The sequence below is a fragment of the Mastomys coucha genome, unplaced genomic scaffold (genome assembly GCF_008632895.1).
Source record: "Mastomys coucha isolate ucsf_1 unplaced genomic scaffold, UCSF_Mcou_1 pScaffold10, whole genome shotgun sequence".
NCBI lineage: Eukaryota > Metazoa > Chordata > Mammalia > Rodentia > Muridae > Mastomys > Mastomys coucha.
In genome coordinates, this window is record NW_022196892.1 from 3,711,595 (window position 1) to 3,728,484 (window position 16,890).

The following is a 16,890-nucleotide window of genomic DNA, read 5'->3' on the forward strand; positions in this document are numbered from 1 at the left end:
ATGGTTTCCTGCCTTCACAAGTAGGGGAATTTCTCCAGTTTGTAAAATCAATGACCCTAAGTGAGTTGCTTTCCTAGAACTGTATTATTGTTTGTTTCTCTAACTTTCTATTCAAAGACTAAATGAATCTTCCGATTTCTCAGCCAGGGGTCTCACTGTCTCACATTTTATTTTTATGATTCCTTTGCTTAATAGCAGATTTTTTAGCTTTCACATTTTCAATTTGACACTCCAGATTGTTCAATTTGTTGAAGGACAGAAGGTTTAACGAACACATTAATCTGTTTTTCTATAACGGTGGCACACCAATAGTCTCTAAACTTTTCATAGTAGTATCTGTAATGTCTCTGCAAAATATATTTTTCCTAATTTAGTAATTAGAAATTTTCTTTTATACTTTGTTTTCAAATTAGCTGAGTAACCCCCTGATCAACAAGACTCAGCAGCAAGTATTCCAGACTAACCTAGAATTCTTGGTGATACCCAACCCCTCCCACCCAAAAGATAAAAAAGTTCAAGAAAATCTAATTAGTGCATGTTAAGTCCCTCTATGCAATCACCTGCCGCTGACCTTTGAACTTTATCATCTTAGAGCTAGCTAGCTATGAGATTATTTGTATAAATGTCTCATTTAGAATCAGTATGGGGAGGCCTACTCTTTCAAATGTTTCACTCCTCTTGATGTTCTAACTAATCACCTCAAAATTAAATTATCCTTGGAAATGATCTTTAATTGAACTTTTTAATGGAATAGAACCTCAGTGTTAACAACAAAATAAACTCTCTAAACCCTATATGAAAATTTTGCAGCTTCACATCCAGTTTCTCAAAGATTTCTATAGTTAGTTCCAATTCTTCATTCTCTTGTGATAGAATCATATACAGAATTTGACAATTTTCTCCCAGTGTAAATGAAACGTACCTCTCTGAAAACACTGGGTACAGTAAAACATGAATGGCAGTCTTAGAGGGGCTTGCCTCCTGCATCCTGCTCATTTTGATAGAGAATCATTCACAGGTAGCAAGTGGTTGAGCTTGTGGTGTTAAATATAGAATAAATCTGGACCTAGCACATGGATCTAGTTTAGGCTTACCTAGTCCTAGCCAAACATGTCTGAGCCGTAGGCAATGTAAATCCACAAGCAAAACAACACTGAATGTTTCTTGTCCAGAGGCCCTGACATTTGGATTGTTTGTTACATAGTTCTTCTACAGCAATAGCTGCCTATTACAGCATCCCTATTCCCACCTCCTTATCCCTGTTTTTGTTGAAGAGATTCTATGAGTTGATGCATTGGAAGTGTTCCTTGAATACTCTTTTATTCTCTATATTCCTACTATGGCTATACACTTTAAATTGAGAGACAAGTCTCTAACTATCCCAAACTACGTTGCCATGGCAGAATCATGTCACTCATACTTGCTAGATGGTCAAGTTCATGGTTCTGTTGATTTCAAGGACAAATTAATTTCATTAATGAAAACCTGGGCATTAGAACAGAAAAATCAACCAGAATCTAAGCTCAAACTCTGAGAAGTAGATTTCTCGACATCATAGCCCACTGCACTTGTACAGGGTACAAGGAGGTTAAAAGACAGAGTAGTAATATGATTCTTTTTAATTACTACTTCAGCTTCAGAAGTATACTTATAAAAATAAAAATTTCTATTTTAGTTGCACACAAAGATTTATCTCTTTAGTTACCTTGCCATTCTTTTATAAGCAAAATATTGGAAACAATGTAAATATATAATAAGGAATTCATTAAATAAATTTTGATACAGATGGGATAGAATGAAGCCATATAACTTTCCTGCTATGGGAAAATACTGCATAATGTGGAAAATTGCCCATTACATATGACTTAAGTAGAAACAACTTATAAGGTATATCATAGTTCAACCACGCTTCTTTTTAAGAACACATATCTAGTAATGTAAAAAGATATTCAGTTTCACAGATGGAAGCAAAAATGTGAATTTAAACATCATTCCCACTTATGAATTTGTCAACAACAAAGTGTTGACTCCCATTATGTAGTGAGAATTAAGGCAGAAGTCATAATGCAACATTTGTGGTTCATAACTTGGCAAGATTTATCAAAATTACGTACACACAATTTTTGACTAATCAGCCCTGTATTCAAATTCTAGATGTTTCAAATTTCAAAACCTAGAAATTGATTCCAAAATATATGTTTTTATTACAAAATGACTTACCAAACTTGTACATGAAAGCCCCAATCTTTAGTACCTCAGAAGGTGGCCTTATTGGGAAATAGTGTTTTGTGCACGCATGTGTGTGTGTGTGTGTGTGTGTGTGTGTGTGTGTGTGTGTGTGTGTGTGTGTGTGTCTGGCTGACAAGACCAGGAATCCTCCTGTCTCTGTCTCCACAACATTGGGATGGTAAGTTCACACCATCATCCCTGGCTTTTCATGCGGGTTTCTGGAAACCAAAGCTAGGTTTTCATGTTTGCACAGAAAAAACTTTCCAAAATAAACTATCTCCATAGGTCTGGAAAGTGGTCATCATTAGGATAAACACTAGTCAATATAACCAGTGTCCTTGTAAAAAGGGTAAAGTTGAATCCACTCATAAAAAAAGATGTTTTGTGGAGATACAGGAAAAATGTGAGCATCTACAAACCAAAAAGAGATGCCTTCTCAGACCACAGAGGAGAGGAGTTCCACTGATAACTTGGTTTGAGGTCTCTAGCATCTGAAGCAGAGAATGAAATGAAAGTATAATCTTGGTGCAGTGAAATAGGTGGAATTTTTTGTCTTTGTTGTGTTTAAATTATTACCCTTGCAATAACAGGGATACTATGGCATTACAATATGATGTCATTTAAAACAGAAACACAGAGAACTAAAGAAAAGAAGTATTTCATTAGCTTTGATTTTTCTTCGGTGTGCTAGAAAACACATTAATAGAAGGATATTAGAAAAAATCCTTCCAGTTATATTGTGTCCTGACAACCAGAAAACAAAAGCAATTATTAAATCATTTTCAAGGCTATCTTTACTTCCATATACTAACTCAAGGGGAATTATTTTCTTTCAACAGATACAAATGTAATAGCCTGTTTCAGTTCATTTGCTTGAAATAAAAAAAACTACCATTTATAGGGATACTACTAAAATAAGGCCTCCACATATCTACTCTAATAGTCAGTCTACATGGTACTAGCAATAGGCCAGAACCATCAACAATGGACTGAAGCAGGTGTCTTGCCTTCAAATGTAGAATACCATTAACAAACCTATTATATCTGAAAGACTGTATTCATCTTAGGGTCATGTGCTGCATTGCAAAAGCAAGTGTTCCTCCACAAGAGCACAAAAAACAAGCATGGTTAAAACCCTCGAAGGCTTTTAAGTCTAGGCTGAGTAGTCCCTCTTTGATCCTCGGAAGTATTTGGTAATTTCCCACTCCACTTTAGGGCTTCTCCCTTCTCAGTGTTCTACTGATACTTAGGCTTAGAATGCAGTCTGTACTAAAAAAGTTGGGGTTGAGATATTAATAGCTTCAGGAACAATCATTCGTCTCCTTTAGCAGCCAAGGTCATAGATTACTCACAAAAGCTTCAAAAATGCTTCTTTAGCAGGAAGTCACTGTTCAAGACATGGTCAGTAGTCAGAATATTGACTCCTTAGAAACACCTCACATGAGCACACATGTGCTGCCCACATCTTTTTGTTCTTTAGCTTTCTTCCGTTTTTACCCATATTATTCAAGGTCAGTCATAATAAAGTCCTGGCTTCTTTTTTTCTTTAATTCAAAATTTTTTATTTAAGTTTTATTGCATTATGATGAGAAAAGATACATGATTCCAATGTATCTGAATTTGTTAACATTTAAAAACATATTTTAAGTAAATAGAATTAAACCACATTCTTGTGTCCCTTTTGTACCCCAACTCCTCCCAAAGACCCTCCCTTTAGTACCTGCAATACTTTTTTGTCATATTCTTTAAAATTTATAAAATACTATATCATTAAAATGAGTATAATAAAAGTTGTTTGATATAAAACAACAATCGATTTAACAGCCTTTTGTAGATGCTTACCTACAGCCATACTTAAAATACATACATTTTTCTCAATATAAATTTTAAATAACTCCAAACATATTAACTGTATATTTTAAAATAATACATCACTACTAGTATTTTTTGAAATGAACATAAATACATAAAGTCTTTTTGTTTGTTTGTATGTTTGTTTGTTTTGTATTTAGTAGAGCTTAAAAATCTTGGCTCTTACTGTGGTACAAGCCCAAAATAAGAACAATTTTTAGTCATTGGATTTCATTGTAATAAGGCTATATTTCAATGACCCTCACATCACCAAAGGATTTTACCTCCATCGTAGCTAAGCTGAGAGTTGACAAGTCCTGACTTCCTTACATAGTTGGTCCATAAGCCCAGCTAAGGCAAACAACACAAGACACACCCTGAATCTAGTTCACACAAAGGGGGCAGGATTAGATAGAGTCAGTGAGCTTCAGCTCTTGCTTGATTTGCCAACAAAACTTCTTGAAACAATGATAAATGACACAGACCCTTGACTGCATCCATTCAGATAACCTCCGTGTCTGCCTAGCTGAACTTCATAGCAAAGTCTTGTTCCATTATGACACTTGTCTCATAACGATAAATTCTTAAGCTGATAAGCAGGAGAGCCATACCTGTCCCTTAGCTAAGGAGTGAATTTTGGAATCTTCCCTGAGTTGTAATGTTCTATATGAATAATGCACAGCTTCAAAGATGTTCTGTTGCAAAGAAATTCAAATTTCTTCCTTGCAGACGTTTTAATGATTTTTCAATCACCTAACTTCTTCCTACATCACTTGCTCTATATATCAGGCAAGATTCAAGTTCCTGAATATGAGTGGTTATTCAAAATTATTCAAAAAAGGAGCTTAGTCAAAATTATAAATGAGTTTTTGGTAATTGAAGACTTTCAAGTAACGAGTCCTATATGACATCAATTACATGGTCTCTATCCTCTGAATGTTTTATACAAGATAAGAATCTTCTGACTTTCCATGATTAACACTCTGATTCTGCAAACAGAATCTTGGTTTTCTTTGGGGAAAGTGACCTTTCCTCATCCTTAGCCCTACATTATGTATAGGTAGCTTCCACTCCCACCTGTTGCGTGTGTGAACTCCCAGCCTTCCCATTCAGAACACTCTAAGGAGAGAAGGAGCATATCGGGCTCAAATAAACAGATTTTGTAAAGGGCTAAATACAGGTAAGTTTAGGGAAAATCCCACGAAATGTGAAATTCAGGAGACAAAGTGGGAAATGAGGGAAAGGTAGCTTTGGGCAGCTACTGAGGAATTTGACATTATTCATGGGACCTATCCAACGGCTCTAAAAAGGGAAGCCATGAGATCATTGCTATATTGTTATAAAGCAGCACAGTGTGCATTGTGGAAGATAGGGGATGTTGGAAACTGTTACAGAGATCTTCGCATGTAATACTTATGCACTGAATCAAGGTTATGGTGATGAGGTATAAAGGAGAAATGTTGGGAAGGTAGAAGGTGCTTGCCAATCAACTGAAGGGAGGAAAGGGAGGGAAGGAGAGGCAGGCGGCCCACTGGAAGATCATGTTGCCTTGATAATCTGCATGTGGGACTCTTTCCTTTCTGGTTTGTTTCAGCCACCCTCACTTACAGGACCTGGTTTGAATTCAATATTGATTAAGAATCCAGATTCCAAAGATAAGCAGCTGGATTGAAAACCCGGATCCACTACTTACTGTGTAACTGAAGCAAGTCCTTTGGTGCCTCAGCCTTTCATTCTGCAAGACAAGGAAAATAGTTCTATCTCCAGCATAGACATGCTGTAAATGGTAAATGAGGCATTTAGAATGGGGTAGTTCTGAGACATAGCAAAGCTGTGCTAAGTATTAGTTATTATTAAAATAATACTCTTCCAATAAATGCTATAACAACCAAACAACACTTTCCAAAGCATTCAAATACCAGGACAAGAAAAAGGATGTCTTTCCATTTATTTATTTTAAGCCCTGAAGACGAAACCTAGGGTCTCATTCACACTAAGCAAGCCCTCCACCATTGAGCTACAGCCTAAATTCTCTTTTTCATTTTTTGTTTTTTGGAGGCAAAGTATAACTAAATTCACCCAAACCTACCTTCAATTCACTCTGTAGCCCAAGCAAGCCTTGAACTTGCTATCCTTCCAGCTAAGCCTCAAGAGTGTGTAGGTAGGATTATAGACTTGTGCCATCAGACCCAGCAAAAAGGATATCTGTCAATTTATCTTGGTTTCTGCTCCAAGGTACTGAGAATGAAGAAATGTTACAAGGAACTTTCTGTTAGAAATTATTACAGTAATATTTTAACAAGCCAAAAAAAAAAAAAAAAGCCTGACAGAATAAAAAATAACTGTTAACAGGCCAGAGTCAAGTTGGGAAAGCAGGGTGCCAGGAGGTAAAAACTAAAGCACATGCTATTTAATATCTTTATTAATGATCTGAAGCACAGAGTATATTGTACATTATTCTTATTTGTGGAAAATCATAAACAGTGAAAAATAGATCCACAGTGTAGCATAATACAGAGACATTGGAGAGGCTGGCTAGTTTAAGTGTGCTGAGTTCAATTTATAAGAACATAAAACAATACACTTTGGGAAAAACTTTGATGAGACACAGACAAAAAACTGAGGATTCTTCTAAAGAACAAAAGGCTAAGGAGGATTTGGGGGTGAGAACTAACAGCACACTCACAGGCACTTGAACTATGTACCAGGACCTTTCAGAAAAGGCAGGAGGTGTGAGTATTCTAGGAAGGGAGCGATAGAGATTAACTGTGAGAGCTAATCACAGAAGTAGTCATCTAACTATTCCCAACCAGCCTGGCACTTTCAAGTTTCTGCTGCAGTAAAGGTACCTCTTACTGTGATCAAAATATTCATCCCCAACTTTATACTTCGGAAACAGCAAATAACATAAGAAATAAGGCTGCAAACATAGGAATAAACTGGGTGTTTTTCACAGTGGCAATAGAACTCCCCAAACCAACCATCCTAAAAGGAATTTGAGTAAGCAGAACCACAAGACTTTTATTACATGCACTGGATTTTGCCATAGTTATCACCAAAAGAGCATCAAGAAAAAAAAATACATTCCCATTGTGCATTTATTCATCTTCAAAAACTCATCAAGAAATACTATAGATAATGACACACATGTTTCTGTGATGCCCAGATGTATGAAAGTGAGGGTCTGGTGAGATGCTCACTTGATGAAGTACCTGCCTCACAAACTTGAGGACCTGAATTCAAACTTCAGATAAAATGTTGATCTTGTGCATCTTGACCCCCAGTGATAGGAAGGTTTGTGGGATGGAGACTGATAGATCCCTGAATCTCACTAGGCATTCACCATAGCTCACTTGATGTGTTCAGAGTCAGTAAGAGAAGAGAAAAATAAAGACGGAAAGTGATTGAAGAAAGATACCAGCATCAACCTCTGGCTTTTGCATGCATACGCACACGCACACACGCACGCGTATGCGCGGGCACACACACACACACACACACACACACACAACTGAATGGTGTGTGATTCTTCTGCAAAAAGAGACCCTTTGCTTATCCTGTAACTTCATATGGTAAGCCTGAAAAGGGCATGGGGTCAGGATGGGCTACAGGTGACACCTTCAATTGGAAAAATGACATGAATGCCCTCTGGGAAGTTATTTCCTCACTTACTATGTCTTTTGTCAGAAAATGGGTAGATGTTACAATTAGCAAGGCAGATTTATGCATCCCACTACTTTGGATTAGGAAATATGGTCAGGGATAGAATCATGCTCTCATATTTTTCAAAAAGACTATGTGCCATGTTACAATTATTAAAAAGCCCTAGAACTGGCAAAAATTAGAAAACACTTATAACTATTTCAGATGAGCCGCTCAAAAAGTTGTTTAGGAAATCTCTGTATTTGGGGGATAATGCAATCTAACTCTCAGAAATAATCGGGTTTTCCCAATTAGCATCATATGTTTAAAGTCCTACTACAGTCCTCTAAAACATCATTATCGAAGAGGCACATAAAATCAAGTCATGACATCATGAGAACTATTGAACAGGAGGCTCCCCAAGCATTCTCCCTAAGGGAAAATGGGTAGAGTACTTAAAATGATTTTTTCCATTAGGTACAGCAATGAATCAATTTGAAATTATTGAGTGGCCGACATTGTAACACAGAGGAATAATGTTCTGGAAGTCTCTCTTAAATTACTGACATCAGATATTTGAAAATGAATAGCTGTGAAATGTGCCTACAGGTAAGACACCATGTATGCAATTATTCTTTCTATTTCAACTAAGGAGACATGCTTTTAAAAGCTTAAAATGGAAGTTTTTTAATTACATTGCCTATTGTATGTATAATTGTACAATCATGAACACAGGGCTCTTCCTTTCCTCTAATGACTGGAAACTGCAAAGTGAAGGTATCCTCAAAGAAGAGTTAAGGAACAGATAAAGACGTGAAGTCTGCCCTCACTTGTATCCTAAAATCTTCAAGGACTCTTCACCATTTGGGACAAGCCCAGAGTGTTGATGTTGCTTTCAAAGGCTGTATTATCAGTGCGTTCACAAAGGGCTACTGCCCAAACCATGCTCGGTCCTGTCCTAAGATCTCTTCTCTGTGTACCCTTCTCCACTGCACCCATTTCTATCTGTCCCCATTTAGTCTATGTGTAAAGATGTACTCAGTATATCCCCTCTATGATCACTACAGCCATCTAGTTGGCTTGGGATCAACCTCCCCTAAACTCATCCTTAACAGTCATCAGCATGGCTCAAATAGCTTGTGTTGCTATTTTTTTTAATTGTATAATCAGTTACTATCCCATTAGCAAGACTATGTACTCATCTATCAAATAGTCCCTTAATCCTATGATATACAGACATGGTCATGTGTAGAGAAAATCAGCTGGGAGGAAATCAGACACAGATGCCATCTAGTTGGGGGGAACCAATGCTTTCAAGAATCCATATAAGTAGTGCATTGTTGAGAATAAAATTCTCATGGACACTTAAGACAGCTTGAACTTCAAGTGACAGGAAAACTTCATCCTGCAATGGCAGAAAGAAGATGAATATATGCCACCTCCCATAGGAACCTTGGTGGTAAGGTGGTACTCCCTGCATACAGGTATCTGGTTGCTTTGCCTGGATTCCATCCTTGTGATATTCATCTGGCAACTGTTCTTGCAGTTTGTCCAGATTAGCACAGACAGACCATGCACTTGCACTTGACAGCATTTCTTAATCACAAGAAATACTGTCACCAGTGCCACATAGCATATATCCCATTTTATTTCATCAGCTCATGTTGGCTTATATACCTGACCTTTAAAAAGCAGACTTACTCATTTTTCTTATATATGCATATGTGTGCACTATATGTGTGCCTTCAGAAGTTAGAAGAGTGTGAGATCTTGTGGGAGTTATGGGCACTACTTATAGGTACTAGAAATGAAGCTCAAGTCATCTGCAAGAGCAGTAAGTGCTCTTAGCTGAGCTACATCTCCAGCCCCATTTACCAGATTATTCACCAATCATTGGTAAGAACATTTACCTGTGAGATAGAAATAACAACTGCAGTCTGAGTGATAGAAAGTGGTGGGCAGCCAAACAAAGTTCAGATTTTATTACTGAAGAAAAAGGTAGAAATGAACCGGGGGTGGGGGGGCAAACTGTGTCCTAGTTACCAGTTTGGGGCTATGAAAGGAAGAACTTTGGCTGCAGGAAGCAAGTGTCAAAGGGGTAGAATACAGATGCAGAGCCCTGGAAGCATGGTTGAGTTTGCAAAGTATTGTGGAGACAGTGTTGCCAGGCATGATGAGGAGCTCATATAGGACCAAGACAAATGGAAGCTTCAAAAAAGACCTTCAGTTCTTTGGCTTTCCCCTCTTACTGCTACTGTTCCTCAACTAAGGATTCTTTAGAAGAAGGAAGTATACAGGGAAGATAAATTATCCCACTCTCATGTCTATGCTTTTGAAAAAAAATCCATTGAGATATCCAAGAATTAGTGTTAGCAAAGCAGCTGAGACCATTCACACAAGTCTGGAGCCAGAGAGCATTCTGGGCTGAAACCAAGAACATTAGCATATTAAAGCTGGATAAGAGTCCCTGACAGGTATACACAGAGAAAAGCATGTAGCTCATGACTAAGTGTTAAGGAACTCCAATGTTTGATGACCAGAGAGAAAAGATAACTGGGAAGGGGATGGAGCAGGAGGTATCATATGAGTCTAATACAGACTAAGAGGGATGGGGACATTTTTATACACTACCTGTCCTCTGAGATTTCATCTAGTACATGCCCTGCTCATTGCAAGTGTTTGTATCATCTTTCTTGATTAGCTATAATTACCCTGTCCATTTAAACACATTAATTGATGATACTTGTGATTTGTACCTTTAAAAAATACCATTACTCTCAAATTATCTTTACCCACATACATTATAGCCAAAAAGATTTACATGAGACTAGAGTGATGGCTCAGTGGGCAAAGTGTTTTCTGTGCCAGCATGAAGACCTGAGTTCAGATTCCTAGCACCGTAAAAAGCAAAACATGGTGGCACATGCCTGTGACCCCACTACTGTGGGGACAAAGACAAACAGATGCCCCAGAGCTTGCTGGCCAGCCCATCTAGCCAACCAGTGAGCACTAGGTTCAGTGAAAGTCTCAAATTTTAAGGCCAAGAATAACCCCTCTTAACCTGTTGCCTCCATGTGACCATATACAAGCATGAGCATGTGCCCACACACACATCCACATGCCCTGCACACACACACACACACACACACACACACACACACACACACACACAATGATTCCTACATTTACCAGGTTTCTATTTGTCTCAACAGCCAGAGGATAAGTTCTTTAATAGACTTTACAGTCTCCTTATCCTCAAAGCCCTTGCTCAGAATTCTGCCCACAGTAGTCTTTCAGAAGATATGTCTTCAGTTTAATTAAACTAATTTTGACATTTTCACACATTCCCAATATCTTTAGTTGAAGGGTATGGAATAGTCTTACTGTCCTGCATTGTGCTTACAACCATGTCTATCTTATGTGGTAGTAAAAAGAAATAAGCCAAGGAAACAAGCATCTACTTCTAATCCATACCCATCTCATCCCCAAGGTCAAAACCATCAAAAGGCATTCCTTTTTACTAACTACGCCTTTGCCATTTAATCTACCGCTCCTCATTATTTTTTCTAATAGAATGGTTAATAATTTACCAAGTACAAAAATGAAGATTGTGACTTCAAAGAAGCATGCCCTCCTCCTTTTTTAAACCAGATAATTGTTAATAACATTAGACTGCTGTCAATCAAGCCAGCCCATTCTAATTTTATGTTCCTAAAAGACATTAGGATTCATTTGTTCTCAATCTCTTCAATGGCCAATGTTTCCAATTAATTCTGGAAACTTACTAGGTTGCATGTGTAGTCTGTCGCACTTCTAAGGAAGCTGGGTCTTAAAAACGGGACCCGTGAAGACATCTGCTCACCTCAAGGTCCCTATCAGTTATTCTGTGAGCCCACAGAGTCATTTTAATGCAGGGGGATGCAGAAAGAATGCAACATGAATATTAAAATGAAAATGTTTTTGGACCCATCAATAAGAAAAAGCAAGTTATTTCAGAGCCAACAACAAAAATGAAAGCTGGTAGCTGTGAGTAGTAAGTTGGAATAAGCAAAACAAAGCTAATAATTCCAGAAGCATTTTTTTTCTCTTCTCAAGTAAGTCTCTTGGATTTTCACAGTAACGCCACTGGCATCTTAAATAGGAAAAAAGTCCTAGCCTACACCTTCCTAGCCTACAGCCTATACTTCACCTGTTGTTTGTGAGAACCCCCAAACAACAGGATGTAATTACAAGGAGAATTGTGCAGTCTTGCAGTTTACCTGCTTTGGAGTCTAAAGCTTTGTGCCCACCAAACTGTCAGTTAAGCTTCCTATCAATCATCACAACCCACATTGAGAGCCTTCTGTAGGTCCATGTGGAGAGGAGGCGAGAATGCAGTAGCAAGCGTTCCAATCTGGCGCCTTTCATTAAATTACAAAGACACTTGTCTTTGTCTCTTTATTAAAAGAAATTATTTCATGGCCAGTCCTCCCTTTAAAAAAGTTATAGAACTCAGCCATGCAGTATTCATTAGTTCCTTTTGGCAACTCCATTTAGTTAATGGAAAATCAGGTACATTCATGTGCAATTATTAGATATTGAAAATTTATATTAAAAAAAATGTCCAGCTTTCCTTTTTACAGCCACAGTCCCAGGTTTTCCTCTTTTCTTGTGAATCAACACACACAGCTGCAACGTGTCAATGGGCCTTTCTAGTGCTAGCAAGAGTTCACCTTGCTGAGATCATGTGTAGTATGCTAAGCCGGCAGGACTCTTCCTTACTTTTCATGCTTATTCAAAGTAGGTGAAAGTTTATGAGCAAGAACAGGGCTGGGGGACTATGTATCAACTCTGCACAATGGTATGCAATTGTAAGTGCCAACTTGAGGGAATTAAGGGATATCCAGATATCTGGTAGGACACTATATCTGGTTAGATCTGTGAGGGTATTTCTGGAAGTGATTGCCATTTGCTTTGGTGGACTGAATAAGGAAGGCATGTTGCCATTCCTTATTGGGATGTCTAATTAGAGCTCCACCCTAGTAGTCAAAGGCTGGAATCAAACAAAAGCCCAGAGTAGTCATCCCTTCCTTTCTCCCAAGCTGAGACATCTGTCCTGTTCTCGGACCTCACAACTCAAGGTCCTTGGGCCTTTGGACTCTGAGGCGAATATGTCTCCTACTCCCACAGAGACACACTCCTAAGTCTCTGGCCTTGCTGGTTCTGAAGTATTTGTACCTGGACTGAGCTATGTGTCTAGCTTCCCTGATTCTCTAGCTTGCATGTTGTGTTGGCTGTCACAGCCTCCACAATCCTACATCACTTCTCCTAATGTGTATCGCCTAGTGTGTATCTCTGTCTCTTCCTCTCCCTCTTTCTTTCTCTTGACTCTGTATGACTTCATCTTTAGCGAACCCTTTTCTTGGCAAAGTCACTCGAGTGCCAGTGCCTAGGATGGAGGAGGACATTGGTGGCTCAGTGCTCGTTGAAGAGCGTTGGAGTGTCACTGAGGGGATCTGTGCCAACCAGTGCTGTGTCTGAGCCACAGGGTCTTCATGTAGTAGATGAAGACAATACTAGAACAAAGCCAAATACTAGGGTTAGATGGGAGAAGAATAAAACATAATAAAGTACCCTAAGCCAGTAGTGTAGATGAACAATATTTTCTTAGAGCCTTTTTAAATCAAATTGATAATCTACAATAATTTTTTGGAGGGGGTAAGTAATAGTTTATTGGGCTCATAATCAAAAATAGGCTCAGGGAAGTAGAGTTATCTAAATGAAAGGTCAGAACTTATCTTTATTTAAAATACTGATGGTTTTTTTCAGCATTTTTTTGCATTACTTTTGAGTTTGTAAAGTATTGCACGACAATACTGTTTTCTTGGGTGACTGTTTCTTTGGGCCCTCACTTGCCTTGTCCTTGTTCTCAGTAATGAATGTCTACCACAGAGTGGGAAGGCCCAATCAGCTGAAAGCTGGGACTGAGCAGAGAGACAAAGGAAAGGTGAGTTCGCAGATACCCCTGTCCCTCCCTTCATCTTACACTGAGACTTAGAGGTGGCCTTCCTGGCATCTCCTCATTCTACGTGCCCCACCCTGAAGTGAACACCAACAGTCTTGGAAGCTTTTCAGCCTTTGTACTAAAAGCCTGTCTCCTCTGCCTGTGAGTTTAATAGCTGAGGGATGAGTGGGGTGTTAGTCAACCAATCTGGCCCATAGTTGTTTGTATATGTCCCCACTCGACATACAATGCTTTCTTTGCAAAGGCTGTGGAAACAGTAAGAACCGCAATAAGACAAATAAAGGGCTAGTCTCCCAAGCCAAAAATCCAGGCTCCAGATAGTGTCTTCATGTCAGCTTTTCTTTAAAATCGTGAGTTGCAAAGCGTACAGATAGCTTGGAGTCGCGCCTCTAAAGTGTGGAGTTGCTATGGAGGAGATCTTAAGTTGAAAACATTTGGGATTCAGCAAAAGTAAGAGGAAGGCTTCTCGGCGCAACCCTTATCTGACTAAAAGCAGAAATTTCTGGGAACTGAGAATGCCATAAATTCCCTCTTCAGGGCAGCTTTCATACACAGGAAGAAGACCAAGAGCAAACCTGCCCTAAGTCCCCCCGGGAGCATTACTGCAAAGCACAAGACGAGAAAGCAGAGAAGCAGAGAAGCAGAGAAGCGGGGGTTTGCAGCACTAATGAACAGAGCAAACTCTGGGTCTCCTGTTTGTTTCTCTAGAAACCTGTTCCTCCTTCACAGCGAGCCCCATTAGGTCCTGCTGGAGCCTCTTCTCCACATTCTCTTTTCCCTCCCAAGAGGCACATAAGTCTTTAACCTTCCTGTCTGTCATTTATAAATCTACTTCCTTCTTCACCCCTGCGTTGCACACCAATAAACCCTTTTTCCATCCCTCATTTGTCTGTTGTCGTTGAAATTCACTGACACCCAGCTAACAATTCTAGAAGACTACCACCTCCACCCCCACCCCTGCCCTGCCCCCTTCTTCCTGTGATTACTTAGGAATCTATTATTGCTCCAAGCTGTGCCTGATCTGAGGAAGGTAGAAGTCTGCTGCTTTCAAGTACGTCGCCTCAGTATGAAAGTAAAGCTAGAAACAGAAGAGTCTCAAAACTGAACGGATAGCAGCTAAGGAGAAACAATTAAAAAAGAGAAAAAAACAAAAACAAAAAAAACCCTTCGCCTTGCCAGGGACCATCTTCATCCTTTGCTCTCAACTTCCCTAACAACACATCACCTTGCCTAGGAAAATTATACTGTTTTTACAAAGCAGATAAAGAAGTATAGCCAAGCAAATTTGGCCCAATACATATTTTCCCGTTCAGTTGGAAAGCAGGAAAGCTCCTCTCTCTCTCTCTCTCTCTCTCTCTCTCTCTCTCTCTCTCTCTCTCTCTCTCTCTCTCTCTCTCTCTCTCTCTCTCTCTCTCTCTGGCAGAGAGAGATCCAAATATATGAAGCAAAGGGTCACTGCTGTTTTAAATAGTCTGTTTCTTCAATTCAACACTGTTTCTGAAGGAAGTCTGGTGGAGCCTGTAAAAAACATGAGTGGAATGGCTCCTCCTGGATCTGTGAGGAAAAGCAGGATGCTTGTTAAAAGCAGCGTCCTACAACACAGAAAACCTAAACATCGGATTTTTTTTCTCTCCTCAATCCTTCATAGCAAACAAGATTTTAATCTCTCTTAGCCTGGCTACTTTTACCTCACTCCTTTAAGAGCGAAGTGCTTAGAAAAAGCGGTACCCACAGCCAAGGGCGACTGGAGAGGCTGCCTGGAGCTTGAGAGGCAAGAGAACTGTAGTTTGTTTTGCATTTTGCTCTGAGGCTTCCATAAAAAGCATGCTTTCCTGAAATAAATAGTCCAGGAGGGCTGGGGATATCACAGACAGGTCTTTGCTCCCTCAGACATGCATCTTCCTCTACAACTTGATGTCTCTGCCATTTTCTAGGTATACTGAATCAACCCGAGCGCTGCGACTCATGAAGCGGCTTTCCTTCAAGCTGGAACACAGTCCCCACTTACTTTTCTCCACTGCTGCTTCTGAGCTTGGCCCCAAGAATGGGCACCAGCCAGCCTGTCTCTCACTGCAGCATGAGGTTGTCAGTCAAGCAGTCACGACGACTTTAACCTCATCTATTTGCATACGAATTCCAGGGACCCATTCCTACTGAGACTCAGTAATGAGAAACGGTAGAAATGGCACCCGAAATTCAGCCCCATTCTGCCAGCCTTCCTGGGTGTATGTACAACCTAGCGGGATAAATTTCAACATTTTAAAAATAGAAACTAGATAGAAAACACAACAAAAAATTTAAAGATGAGGAAGTTTCCTCCCCCTCGGCAAATTTATCTTATTAAGCTACGAGAACTTAATGCATAAGGAGGCCTGCCCTAATCCAAGTTAGAAATCAAAACTAAATAAATTTTAAAGGAGCGAGAAAACGCATTAGTTAAAGGGCTAACCACAATTTGTGAAGCTGAAGTAAGCGGGTGTTGAATTACACAAATGCATAAAAATTCAACAAGATTACCCAAGCACAAAAGCCGCCTCTGAATAAAATATTAAATAACTTTACACACCACAAAATGCAAGCTGTTCCAGTGTAAGCTAAGTCAGTGGTGAAGAAAACGAGTTGGAAAATTGGCCTTAAAAACAAGCAATGGCTCAACTGGGAAGGCAAGGGGGTTTGTCCTGCAAGCAGGAAGACCCAGGTTCCAATCCCAGAATCTGTGGGGAGCTGAGGGGGGAGGCTAGGCATTGTGGCCCTCTGTCCTATGGGGGATTGGGGATAGGCATTGTGACACTCTGTCCTATGGGGGATGGGCATTGTGACCCTCTGTCCTATGGGGGTGGGGGATGGGCACTGTGGCCCTCTGTCCTATGGGAGGTGGGGGAATGGGCATTGTGACCCTCTGTCCTATGGGAGGTGGGGGATGGACATTGCAGCCCTCTGTCCTATGGGGGTGAGGGGGATGGACATTGTGGCCCTCTGTCCTATGGGGGTGGGGGATGGGCACTGTAGCCCTCTGTCCTATGGAAGGTGGGGGGATGGGCATTGTGGCCTTCTGTCCTAGTTTGTGTTCTGTTGCTGTGATAAAACATCTATTAAGCAAACCTGAAGGAGAAAAGGGTTACTAAGGGAAGTCAATCATTGAGCAGGAACTTAAAGTAGGAACT

At 39.7% G+C, this 16,890-nt stretch overlaps 1 long non-coding RNA gene across 1 annotated transcript; it reads right to left on the reverse strand.

The window, feature by feature from the left end:
- Positions 1 to 5,772: 5,772 nt before the first annotated feature.
- On the reverse strand, positions 5,773 to 16,446 carry LOC116073137. Its single transcript, XR_004111687.1, has 3 exons — positions 16,293 to 16,446; positions 6,170 to 6,318; positions 5,773 to 5,815 (listed from the first exon to the last, which is right to left on the reverse strand). It is a non-coding gene; the product is annotated as an uncharacterized LOC116073137 (long non-coding RNA).
- Positions 16,447 to 16,890: the final 444 nt, after the last annotated feature.